A 10,135-nucleotide genomic window follows, 5' to 3' on the forward strand; every position below is an offset into this window, starting at 1 on the left:
GAATGGAGAAGAATATGATGCGTCCTGATGTGAGGAGCAAACACTAGGCGAGGAAAGCGTGTGATGAAGATGCTGAATCACCTAGATGGACTGTTGCTTGTTCACGCTGATCGGCATGATAACGCCCAATTGGTTAGTGCCGTGACCAATCGATGAATGAATAAAGGCAATATAGCGACAGCCACACAACCTTTATCTATTATCGTAAGATGTTAAAATGGTCATTTATAATTGATTTTCTAGATGGCAGCACTGAGCCTCTGAGCAAAAACTGAAATTGCGATAAAATAAAAAGACACTATGCGTGCAAGCGTGCACACACAAACACACAATTATTTAATTGTACAGTATCGGCTGTTCCTAACATAGCATATAATTTAAAGGATTGCTATAAATTATATTAATTTCCCAACATCCTCGATTCAACTTTATTGAAATTGTAAACCTCAAAACATAGTTAACTTAGGTAAAGTAAGAACCTTAACCTAGAAGCAATTGACTGGTTTCCTGACTGCACGGATCATCAACTGGACACTATTCTTCCTTGAGATTTCAATCCTTTCAGCCTAAAACCTTTCCAAAAACACACACACACACGTATATATATATTGAACATCTTCCACACTTCTCTAGCCAAAGCTGTTGCATAAAGCAACCCAAGAAGGCCTACACAAGGTAAGAGCTTTGCTGTTTCAAACCCTTCCCATTGTTCCTCCACAGCTCTAAGGACGTTGACATATCGTACACACACATAATTCTGGCTGCCAGACCATGTCTCCAATCAAGTTGAATTCTGTAACATGTATTCCCCATCACTAATAAAGCATAGTTTTGAAGTTTCACTTCAATTGATTAAGCACCTTCAGAGATAATATTATTTAATTTTTTTTTCATTCAATATAGCTGTCAAATCACGTGACCTATCAATTATTCCTTTACATTAATTAGAGAGTACACAAGCTGGCCATATGCCGAGAATTGTTCAAATTGTGATATAACCACCAAATTTGGTTTGAGGCCGTACCTTTTCATTTTAACTACAGAGCCCTGATGAAATATCATTTTAAAGGCAGTAAGTACTTGGTTCACACTATGAATACCAACTTAAGAAAGAGGCTAATAACGACCAAACAAAGCAAATAAACCCGTGCAACCTTTATACTCTGTGTTTAGAAAGGGCAGGGATGAGAAAATATGAAAATAGCAGCAGCAAAGTTTTGGGGGTCACATGACCTCAATCAATATTCAAAATGGCCACCATTAATAGGGAACAACCAAAATGTGTTCAAATGAGCCCCCATAAACAGGTCTTTCTTGGTAAAATATCAAGAAATTGAATGTAGAATCATAAAGTGAATGTAAAATCTACTGCTCAGCCAAATTATTGCTTCTTATTGCGAATAATGAAATAAGGACACAAATTATGAAAAAGATTCTGAAGCCAATTTTTTTGGAAAAATTTGCTGTCTCAGTCACTGCAGTCCCACGATCACTCAAGTCAAAAATATAAAGTTGTACATCAGATTACCCTGAAGAAACTATAGATATCCTTCAAAAATGGTTATGGGACCAGATACTGCACAGAGCGTTGGTGCTGCTTAATGAGTCTCCTTGGCTATTAGGAACAATCCTGGACAGGTCGCCACTCCGACACAGTATACCAGCATGTTAGCATTCATCTTGCTGACCTGGGAAGGATGACAAGCCGAGTTAACCTGACCTGGTACTAATTTAACAGCTGAGCTGGATTTGAACTCAGAACCCAATAGTCTAGTAGCCAGATGGCCTTCCCATGCACCCCCTGGAATATTTAATGCCACCTATTTTTTTAAATGCACAAAGGTGTCAGAAACAAAATTTAAGATGTTCCCATTTCAAAATATTGTCCCATGGGGTTTTTATGGCGGCCATCTTGGATTTAGTTCCATACCGGTGAAAAAGGCTCAAGCTGCTGACTCTGGAGGCTGGAAATAAAGTAGCCAAACTCACATCTTCTCAAGGAAAGGTATATAAGCATTTTACTATTTTTGTATCATTACCTCTGATTAATCCATTGCAGCAATGCATTTCTTTCTCATTCATTAAATAATCATATGATATCAAACAAATAACACTGTTTTGTTGATGCTCATTTCAGTTGATCCAGTACAAAGAGCAAGGAGATCTTGCTTTCCAGCTACTGATCAAATCACAGCTGATTGATGAGCCATTAGATATCTTAGAGTTGATAAAGTATTCTTTGTCGCCGGTCCCACCCTGTCTTGGTATACCAGATGTGTACCGGTCTTCTTTGCAAAGACCAACAAAGCCTCCATGCTCCACTATCTCCTCACTGACCATACTGACGAAGTACCTTTCCCTAAGCATGCTCTTCATATCCAAGACGGAAATGCCTTGTTCCATGCCCTCAAGGACCTTCCGCCTACATTCGGAGGATACTGTCTGAAGATACTCGATCATATGATCTCAAAGAAAAACTTTGTGTTTTCTACTGACTCTTATGATGAAGACTCCATCAAGGCCCAAGAGAGGAAGTGGCGGGGTGTCGCACAACCACATCATATCGACGGTCCCTCAACCAGGATACCACCTGACATGAAGATGTTCCTTCAGAATGATATCAACAAGAAGCAGTTATGTCATCTTCTGCTTGGAATGTGGAGCAGCAAGGCAGCAGCATCTCAGCTCGAGGGCTGCTCGATGGCTGTCCTCGTTGTTGACAGTGTTGCTTATCATCTCACTGCTGCAGATGGAGAGGTATCATCGTCCGAGATCCAGAACCTGCACTGCAAACAGGTATGCTTCCTATAATATCACATACAACATAATGTACGTAGTGCTAATCAATGTCATGACCTACTTAATATTATCTGCATCATAATATTGAAAACTGAACTACATTCATTTTACATTTGTTTCCAGGAGGAGATAGATACTCGTGTGGTGCTATACGTCCAGTATGCAGTGTCTTCTGGGTTCAAAGACATGGTTGTTCGGACATTAGATACAGATATACGTTATCCTTCTACATTATGCCTCCTCCATCAATATCAATATTCATCTCGATACAGGAACAGGGAGAAACCATCAGTTCATTGATATCACAGCGCTCGCGAAATCTCTAGGCAGTGACCATGCAACGGCACTGATGGGAATCTACACGTTCACTGGAGATGATTGTAACTGTGCTTTCAGAGGAAAAGGAAAGGTGGGGCCTCTGAAGAAGCTCCAGAAGTACCCCAGGTTCCAGAAGGTGTTCAAAGACCTTGGGTCAGACTGGAAGTTGTATGAGGATCTGGAAGAGTTGACCTGCCTGATGTATGGGAATGCGCGCATTAAATGCATCAACGAAGTTCGTACTCTGATGCTGAGGAAGATGCTGGGTGAAGAGGAAAAGTTTTCTTCAAAATCCAAGGTGGACTTTGCCCGCCTTCCCCCCTGTCAGGACTCCATCTATCCACACATTGACAGAGTTAATTACCGTGTCTGTCAATGGAAGAGGTCTCACATTCCAATATACGACTGCCTGCTCCCTCAGGATGGCCACGGCTGGAATAAGGATGACGGTCCCATCGAGCCCCTGTGGTCCCGTGGACCCATTCTCCCCCCAGAAGGAGGACATTGCTGATGAAAGTGATGAGGAAGATGGAGTAAATGACTATGAGGAACTTCTTGCGTATCTTCATGATGATGATGATGAAGAGTGATAATGAAGGAATTGTTTACCAAAATGACAAATTTTCTGGGACTTCTTGTACTTTTCAGTGATTATGTCGTTAATAAATTGTTCAAATGTCGTTAATAAATTGCTCAATACTAGAAATGATCCTCCGAAACGTTGTATCGTGTGAAAACAGCAAAGAAAAGTGGGGTCACACACGTTTTTATGATGTATAGTTCAAAATTTATGAATTTGTCACCGGTATGGAACAAAATCCAAGATGGCTGCCATAAAAACCCCATGGGACAATATTTTGAAATGGGAACATCTTAAATTTTGTTTCTGACACCTTTGTGCATTTAAAAAATAGGTGGCATTAAATATTTCAGGGGGTGCATGGGAAGGCCATCTGGCTACTAGACTACAAGGATTCAAAGCCCACCACCCTAATCATTAAGCCAACACGAGGCATAAAATGGTTATCCAGCATTATAAATATTATGATTTGATATCAGCTGACCTAATTGAATGTTCAAAATGGCGGAAATGTCATGATAAAGATAGGATTATGACTTTCATGATCAGAGGGGGAGGGGGAACATCCACCAGAAACAGATTTCATAAGACATCACCAGGATTTGGAGGAGGGAGAGAGGTTTGAGAGTTCAGACTTGAGCGGAGAAATATTTTTTTAAGGTAGAAAGGTGTTGTCACCTTTCTGATGGATGACAACACCCTTCTACCTTTTAAAAAAATCTTTCTAAGCTCAAGTCTGAACTCTCAAACCTCTCTCCCTCCTCTAAATCCTGGTGATGTCTTTTCAAATCTGTTTCTGGTGTTTGTTCCCCCTCCATTCCCTCCCCTTACCTCAAATTGCCACACTGCTGATACCGCACGTGAAAATGCTTAATGCCTAAACTCGGTGCTTGCATCAAAATCTTGTGTCCAAAACCCATCACTATCTCTACCCACTTTACACAGTCGCACCCATCTGTCCCTGGACCTCTGTGTCCTTTTCTCCTGGCAAGGTGGAAAGCTTGCTGTAAAACCTCAACTCAGATTCTGCAACCGGTCCAAACGGCATCAGTCCATGTGTCCTAAAAACCTGCTCCTCTGCTCTTGCTCACCTTCTCTCTGTTCTATTCACCCTCTCATTTGCTCAACGTCATCTGCCATCTGCTTGGAAATCAGCAAACACTACCACCTTGCGTAAAAAAGGTGCAAAAACAGATCCCTGCAACTACAGACCAATCAGCCTTCTCCCAATCATCAGCAAGGTTATGGAATCCATCATCACTTCAGACATTAAATCCTTCCTCTTCTCTAATGGCTTGATTTCCGATTATCAATTTGGATTCAGACCAGGTCACTCTACCCTGGATATGCTGCTTCTGCTCTCCCAACAATGGATGGAAGTCCTCAATGCCGGATATGAAATCAGAGCCGTCTCCCTGGACATATCGCGTGCTTTTGACATGATCTGGCACCCTGTCCTGCTCACCAGACTCTCTTCCTATGGTATCCAAGGCCATCTCCACTCAGTTGAGGATTTGAGGAGTTGGAGTGATGAGATGGAGGTGAGAGGGCAGGGGAAGGGGGCAGCTTTGTGGATGAGAGAGGGGGGGCAACTTTGAGAAGGGTGAGTGACGGCAGTGAATGGTGGGAAAAGGGTGAGTGGGGAGAGTTGAGGGAGAAAGATGAGGGGGAGTTTTTGAGAAAGGTGAGGGGAGGCTTGGAGGGGGAAGAGTGTGATGGTTGCTTTGAGAGGGAGGGGTGAGAGGGGTGAGTTGGCACTGAAGTTGGAAATAAGGAATGGTTGATGGAAAGTGAACACTCATGGCAAACTGTTTTTTTTTTTTTGAGTTTTAGGTCAGAGATGCGATTAAACACGTTCCTTGAGGGATGTAATAAAGACTAATTCAGAGAATGGAGAGAAGAAACGTTGTAACAGTTGGATTTTGTCAGCAAGGGATGAAGTTAAGGTCGAATTGAGAGCAGTCTGTTAAAATAGTAGAAGAGTAGTTCATTATGATACAGCAAAGAGTACCACACGTGTGGAAGAGGAAGATGAAGCATTATAAGAGATCGTTTTTATTATTATCATTATCTATATATTAATACTGAAGGGCCAATTTTGTGCTCCTCCTCGCGGTCGCGTCATGTTTTTCTCAGTACTGTGACCTGGACTGAAAGAAACTTCGTACCTGTAAGAGTGCATCGCACATCGTGCCAATAGTCAAACTTCAACTCTGAGGCAGAATAAACACTTTTCGTTGAGACGGGGGCGAGGAGTGAAGAGACGGGGCCGGGGTAATTAAATTTTTGGGCGGGGGTAAGCAAATTGAAGGCGGGGGGGGGGGATGGGGCAGGGGCGGGGGATGAGTAGGCGGGGCAAGCACGCCCTGTCCAGTCCATGTCCCTCAAGTGTGGGTGAGCTGGTGAGGGTGGTTGAATGAACGGAATCCGTCTGTGACGGGGTTTCGGTTAGTTATTATTATTATTGTTGTTGTTTGGGAGAGTTTTCATCAGATTAGGTAATTGAAATGTTGTCGAAAAAATCGTGAGGTGAATGGTGAATTTGGATCGGTAAACGCAGGGGGTGTCAACAGATCACGTGGTTACGGGAGAAGCAATTGGCTATGGGAGGTGTATAGTCAAAAGTGAATTTATTTATTTTAAATAAGGATTGCGTCACATTCGGAAAAGGGAAGGTTGAAGTAAAATTGTGGAGGTGTGTGGTGAATTTGGACGGTAAACGCAGTGTGAAGCTGCTGGGTCGATGAAAAGTACCAGGAAGAGTCAAGAGACACGTGGTAACAGGAGGTGTATAGATCGAAAGGATACAAGGAAGATTATTGATTTTTGATGTATTTTTAAAGAATAAGTAAGATTCGGGAATAGAAGGTTGTCGGAAGAAATCGTGAAGGTAATGGCGAGAGAGGGTCAGCTCAGTAGAATAATATAAAGATGGTGTGCCGGCAGAAGGAGGAAGAAGAGGAATAAGAAGAAGAAGACGAAGAAGAAGAAGAATAAGAAGAAGAAGAAGAAGAAGAAGAAGAAGACTAAGAAGAATGAGATCGGGACTCGTTGGTGTGTCGGGAGAAAGGTAGTTTATTTTATTTTTGTTTTGTTTTGGATTTAAGACAAAAAACAGAGTGTTTCGATTGGGAGGGGTAGAGGACGTTGGGAAAGTGGGGAAAATAGGAATTGATGGTAATCGGGAGAGAATACAAATAAACACGATCGTACACCGAGAGGGGTAGGATGGGTAGGCCTCAAGGAACCTGGTAAGACAAGGTCGACGAAAACTCACAAAATAGCACGATTTTTGAAAGAAAACCGAACTGGGAACACACAGAAGCATGTGGGTGAGAAAATATACTGTTAAAACGGGACAGATAATGACCGGAAACTTAACTTTGAGATCGTCAGCAGAGAGCCCTGAGAGAGACCTGCTAACGCTCCAAACCCAGGGCCTCTCACTCTCTCACTGCAGGAAGGTCGGTGGTCTTTCTGTTTTCTACCGTCTCCTCTCCAGCCTCGCCGCTCCCCCTGCTCTCTCTGCGATTTGTTCCCACCACATTTCCACAGGGCGTTTAACGTCCGCCAACAACCCCCTTCTGGTAAAACTACCAAAATCACGAATCACTGCTCAACTTCCTTCTTTCACTCCTCCTCTTCTTTCCCACCTTTGGAATAAACTCCCTCACTCGATTCAATCCCATTCTTCCCTCCAGGCCTTCAAAACAGCTGTTCACCACTACCTCTTATCATCCCCCATCCATATCCTCGATCTTTTCTACCCCCGATAATCCACCCAAGCCCACCTCCTTCAAATTCCCTGCTTTCCTTCCTGAAAGTCCCTGTAATGTCCATCTTGTATTCCCCATTCTCCATCCCATCCCTCTCCCTTTCACAGATCTCCTAATGTCTCTGTTCCCCACTGTTTTGTCCTTTCCACTCCCACCCCTCTTCTCTCACCCCCCCCCCCCTGCTGTACGCTGTGTGTTAGCTCTCGCTCTCTGTGTGTTAGCTAAGTTAAGGTTATAACTTCAAATGAAATAACTTTTGTAAGTACTTATCAGAACATAATTTATGTGTGTTTGTGTGTGCATGTGTGTGTTTGTGTGTCTGGTATGTCTGGCTTCATTCTTGGGACTACAGTGCAGTAATTGGTCTTTATTTTGATTACTTTGAGCCGAGCTGGGTTCGCTTTTGATGATGTTTCTGAATCAGAACTTGTTTGTTGGAGTCGAGCATCATACATTTTGGTGAAATCAGACAGTTTAAACACAGGGGCTTGTATTTCTTCTGACTGCTCGTTGATATATGCTACCAACACTGTCAAGGACACAGCCTCAGCAGATACTTCACTGGAAGAGGAAGAACCACTCTTCACTTTTCTGTCAGCACTATGTGCTCAGTTGTATCCATCAACCAGACAATGTATATGACAATGTGCATCTAGTGCATGCACATCTGACAATGCTAACTTTGCCATGAGCTTAGAATCAGTTTTGTTGCACATTCTTTAACGCAGGCATCAATGTTGTCTCTTCTTGTTTAATGCATGAGACCTCCTGGTTGATCACAAAAGAAGCATTATGGTTGCTGATAATTTACTTTGGAAGAAGTACCAAGGCTGTGTCTTGCTTCATATAATGTGTGTTTCGAGAGAATTTATTGTTCTTTTGAAGCCTGTCTCTAGAAAATTTTCCGTACCAAGTTTTATGGTAACCAGCTTTGTGAGCCTTGAGGGTATTCGCAATGCCATCGCCATCATCGAACCTGCTGAAGCTGATTCCCATAGGGACTGGGCCACACTTCTCAAATTCTTTCAAGTTATTTGCAATTGACATGTAGCCAGATGTCTGAGTCTGAGCTTTCTCTGGACATAACAGGGGTTTGTCTTTTTGGTCTTCCTGGCACAGAAAACACAGTGCCCATTCTGTTTGTTTCACAGAAGTAGCTGAGTGGTTATTCCTTTAGGTTTTACAAGTTGGCATAAATTTGTCATGATGGAGACAATAACAATTATCTCTACCACTAATACCACCACCACAAAGCACTCATGTCTTTCGTCCTTTACTTCCTTTCCTTGCTTAGTGGTTACATGCATATCTGAAAATAAATTCCAAATCAATTTTGTAATGGATTGGTTAATAATGGTAATAGTGTACGTTTCTACATAACGATTAAAGGTCACTTCTGACCACAAATTTAACAGCATATTCCGAAAACATAAAACAAATAATTCCATGCATGGCAGAGGCCTTCATACTTGATTCACAAACAATTACATTTACACATGAATTTATGAAAACATCACAATCTTGTTTTTGATGCTAAGATATTTAGATCAGGGCTCTTATTGGGCCATTTAAGGACATTTATCTTTTTGTTCCTTAGCCACTCCATTGTTGCTATGGGTGTGTGATTTGGGTCGTTGTAATGCTGAAAGTTGAACGTCTGTTCCAATTTCAGGCTTCTTGCGGAGGGCAGCAGGTTTTTTCCTCGGATTTTTAGATCCTCGTGGAGGATCTCTAAGTCTTACTCACGTTGTTGTTCTTGTGGACTTTTTTGTTTCACAGCCTACAGTTTTCATCAAAACTTCCTGAAACTTGGCGTATATATGTAAAAATACCCTGCGCAGACAATAACGATCTCCGATTTTGAAAATTCCTCCTAGAAAAAAGGTTATGACGTCAAAATATCTCCGCTAATGGAAATCGCCTAAATAATTATCTCCGAAAGTAGGCAAGCTTTTTGAATTCTATTTGCGGGAATCGAACAGGGCATTAGCAGAGATGAATTACCACACATATGATACATCACTATGACATCATATCAATTTTTATGACGTCACTCCTATTTTTTGACTTTTTGCTTCATAACCCAGAGTTTTCATCGGATCTTCGTGAAACTTGCCATGTATATGCAGAAAGCCCACGCGCAGGCAGTAACTATCTCCGATTTTGGAAATTCTTCCTTGAAAAAAAGTTGACGTCATAATATCGCCGCTAATGGAAATCGCCTATACCATTATCTCCGAAACTAGGCAAGCTGTTTGAATTTTGTTTGCGGGAATCAAGCCGGGCATTAGCGCAGATAATTTATCGCAAACCTGATACATCACAATGACGTCATATTCGTTTTTATGACGTCATCATTAAGAGGACGAGGATCTTAGCTCATTTGAGCTTGTTTTTTATTTCGCTCCATGCGTTTTCCATTTTATCCTTCCAAGCACCCGATTCCCTGCTGATGAGAAACATCCCCTTAACATGATGTTGCCACCACCATGTTTCACAGTTGGGATGGTGTTCTTTGGATGATGTGGTGTGTTCGGTTTGTGCCAAACGTAACGTTTTGCATTTAAGCCAAAAAGTTCCATCTTGGTTTCGTTGGACCACAAAACTTTTTGCCACATGGCTTCAGAATCTCTGGAGTGTTTTATGCATACCTCAAACTGGA

General features: G+C 42.0%; 1 pseudogene across 1 annotated transcript in view; it reads left to right on the forward strand.

The window, feature by feature from the left end:
* LOC147012743 (uncharacterized) overlaps positions 1-3,628 on the forward strand; it is a 643,866-nt pseudogene extending 640,238 nt beyond the window's left edge. Inside the window, exons 3-4 of the transcript XR_015050976.1 lie at positions 2,510-2,796; positions 2,923-3,628. The product of XR_015050976.1 is annotated as an uncharacterized LOC147012743 (transcript). The remainder of the gene's footprint in view (positions 1-2,509; positions 2,797-2,922) is intronic.
* The last annotated feature ends 6,507 nt before the right edge of the window (positions 3,629-10,135 follow it).

The sequence above is a fragment of the Eptatretus burgeri genome, chromosome 14 (assembly GCF_056783735.1).
Source record: "Eptatretus burgeri isolate ZD-2024b chromosome 14, Ebu_testis_v1, whole genome shotgun sequence".
In the NCBI taxonomy this organism is placed as follows: domain Eukaryota; kingdom Metazoa; phylum Chordata; class Myxini; order Myxiniformes; family Myxinidae; genus Eptatretus; species Eptatretus burgeri.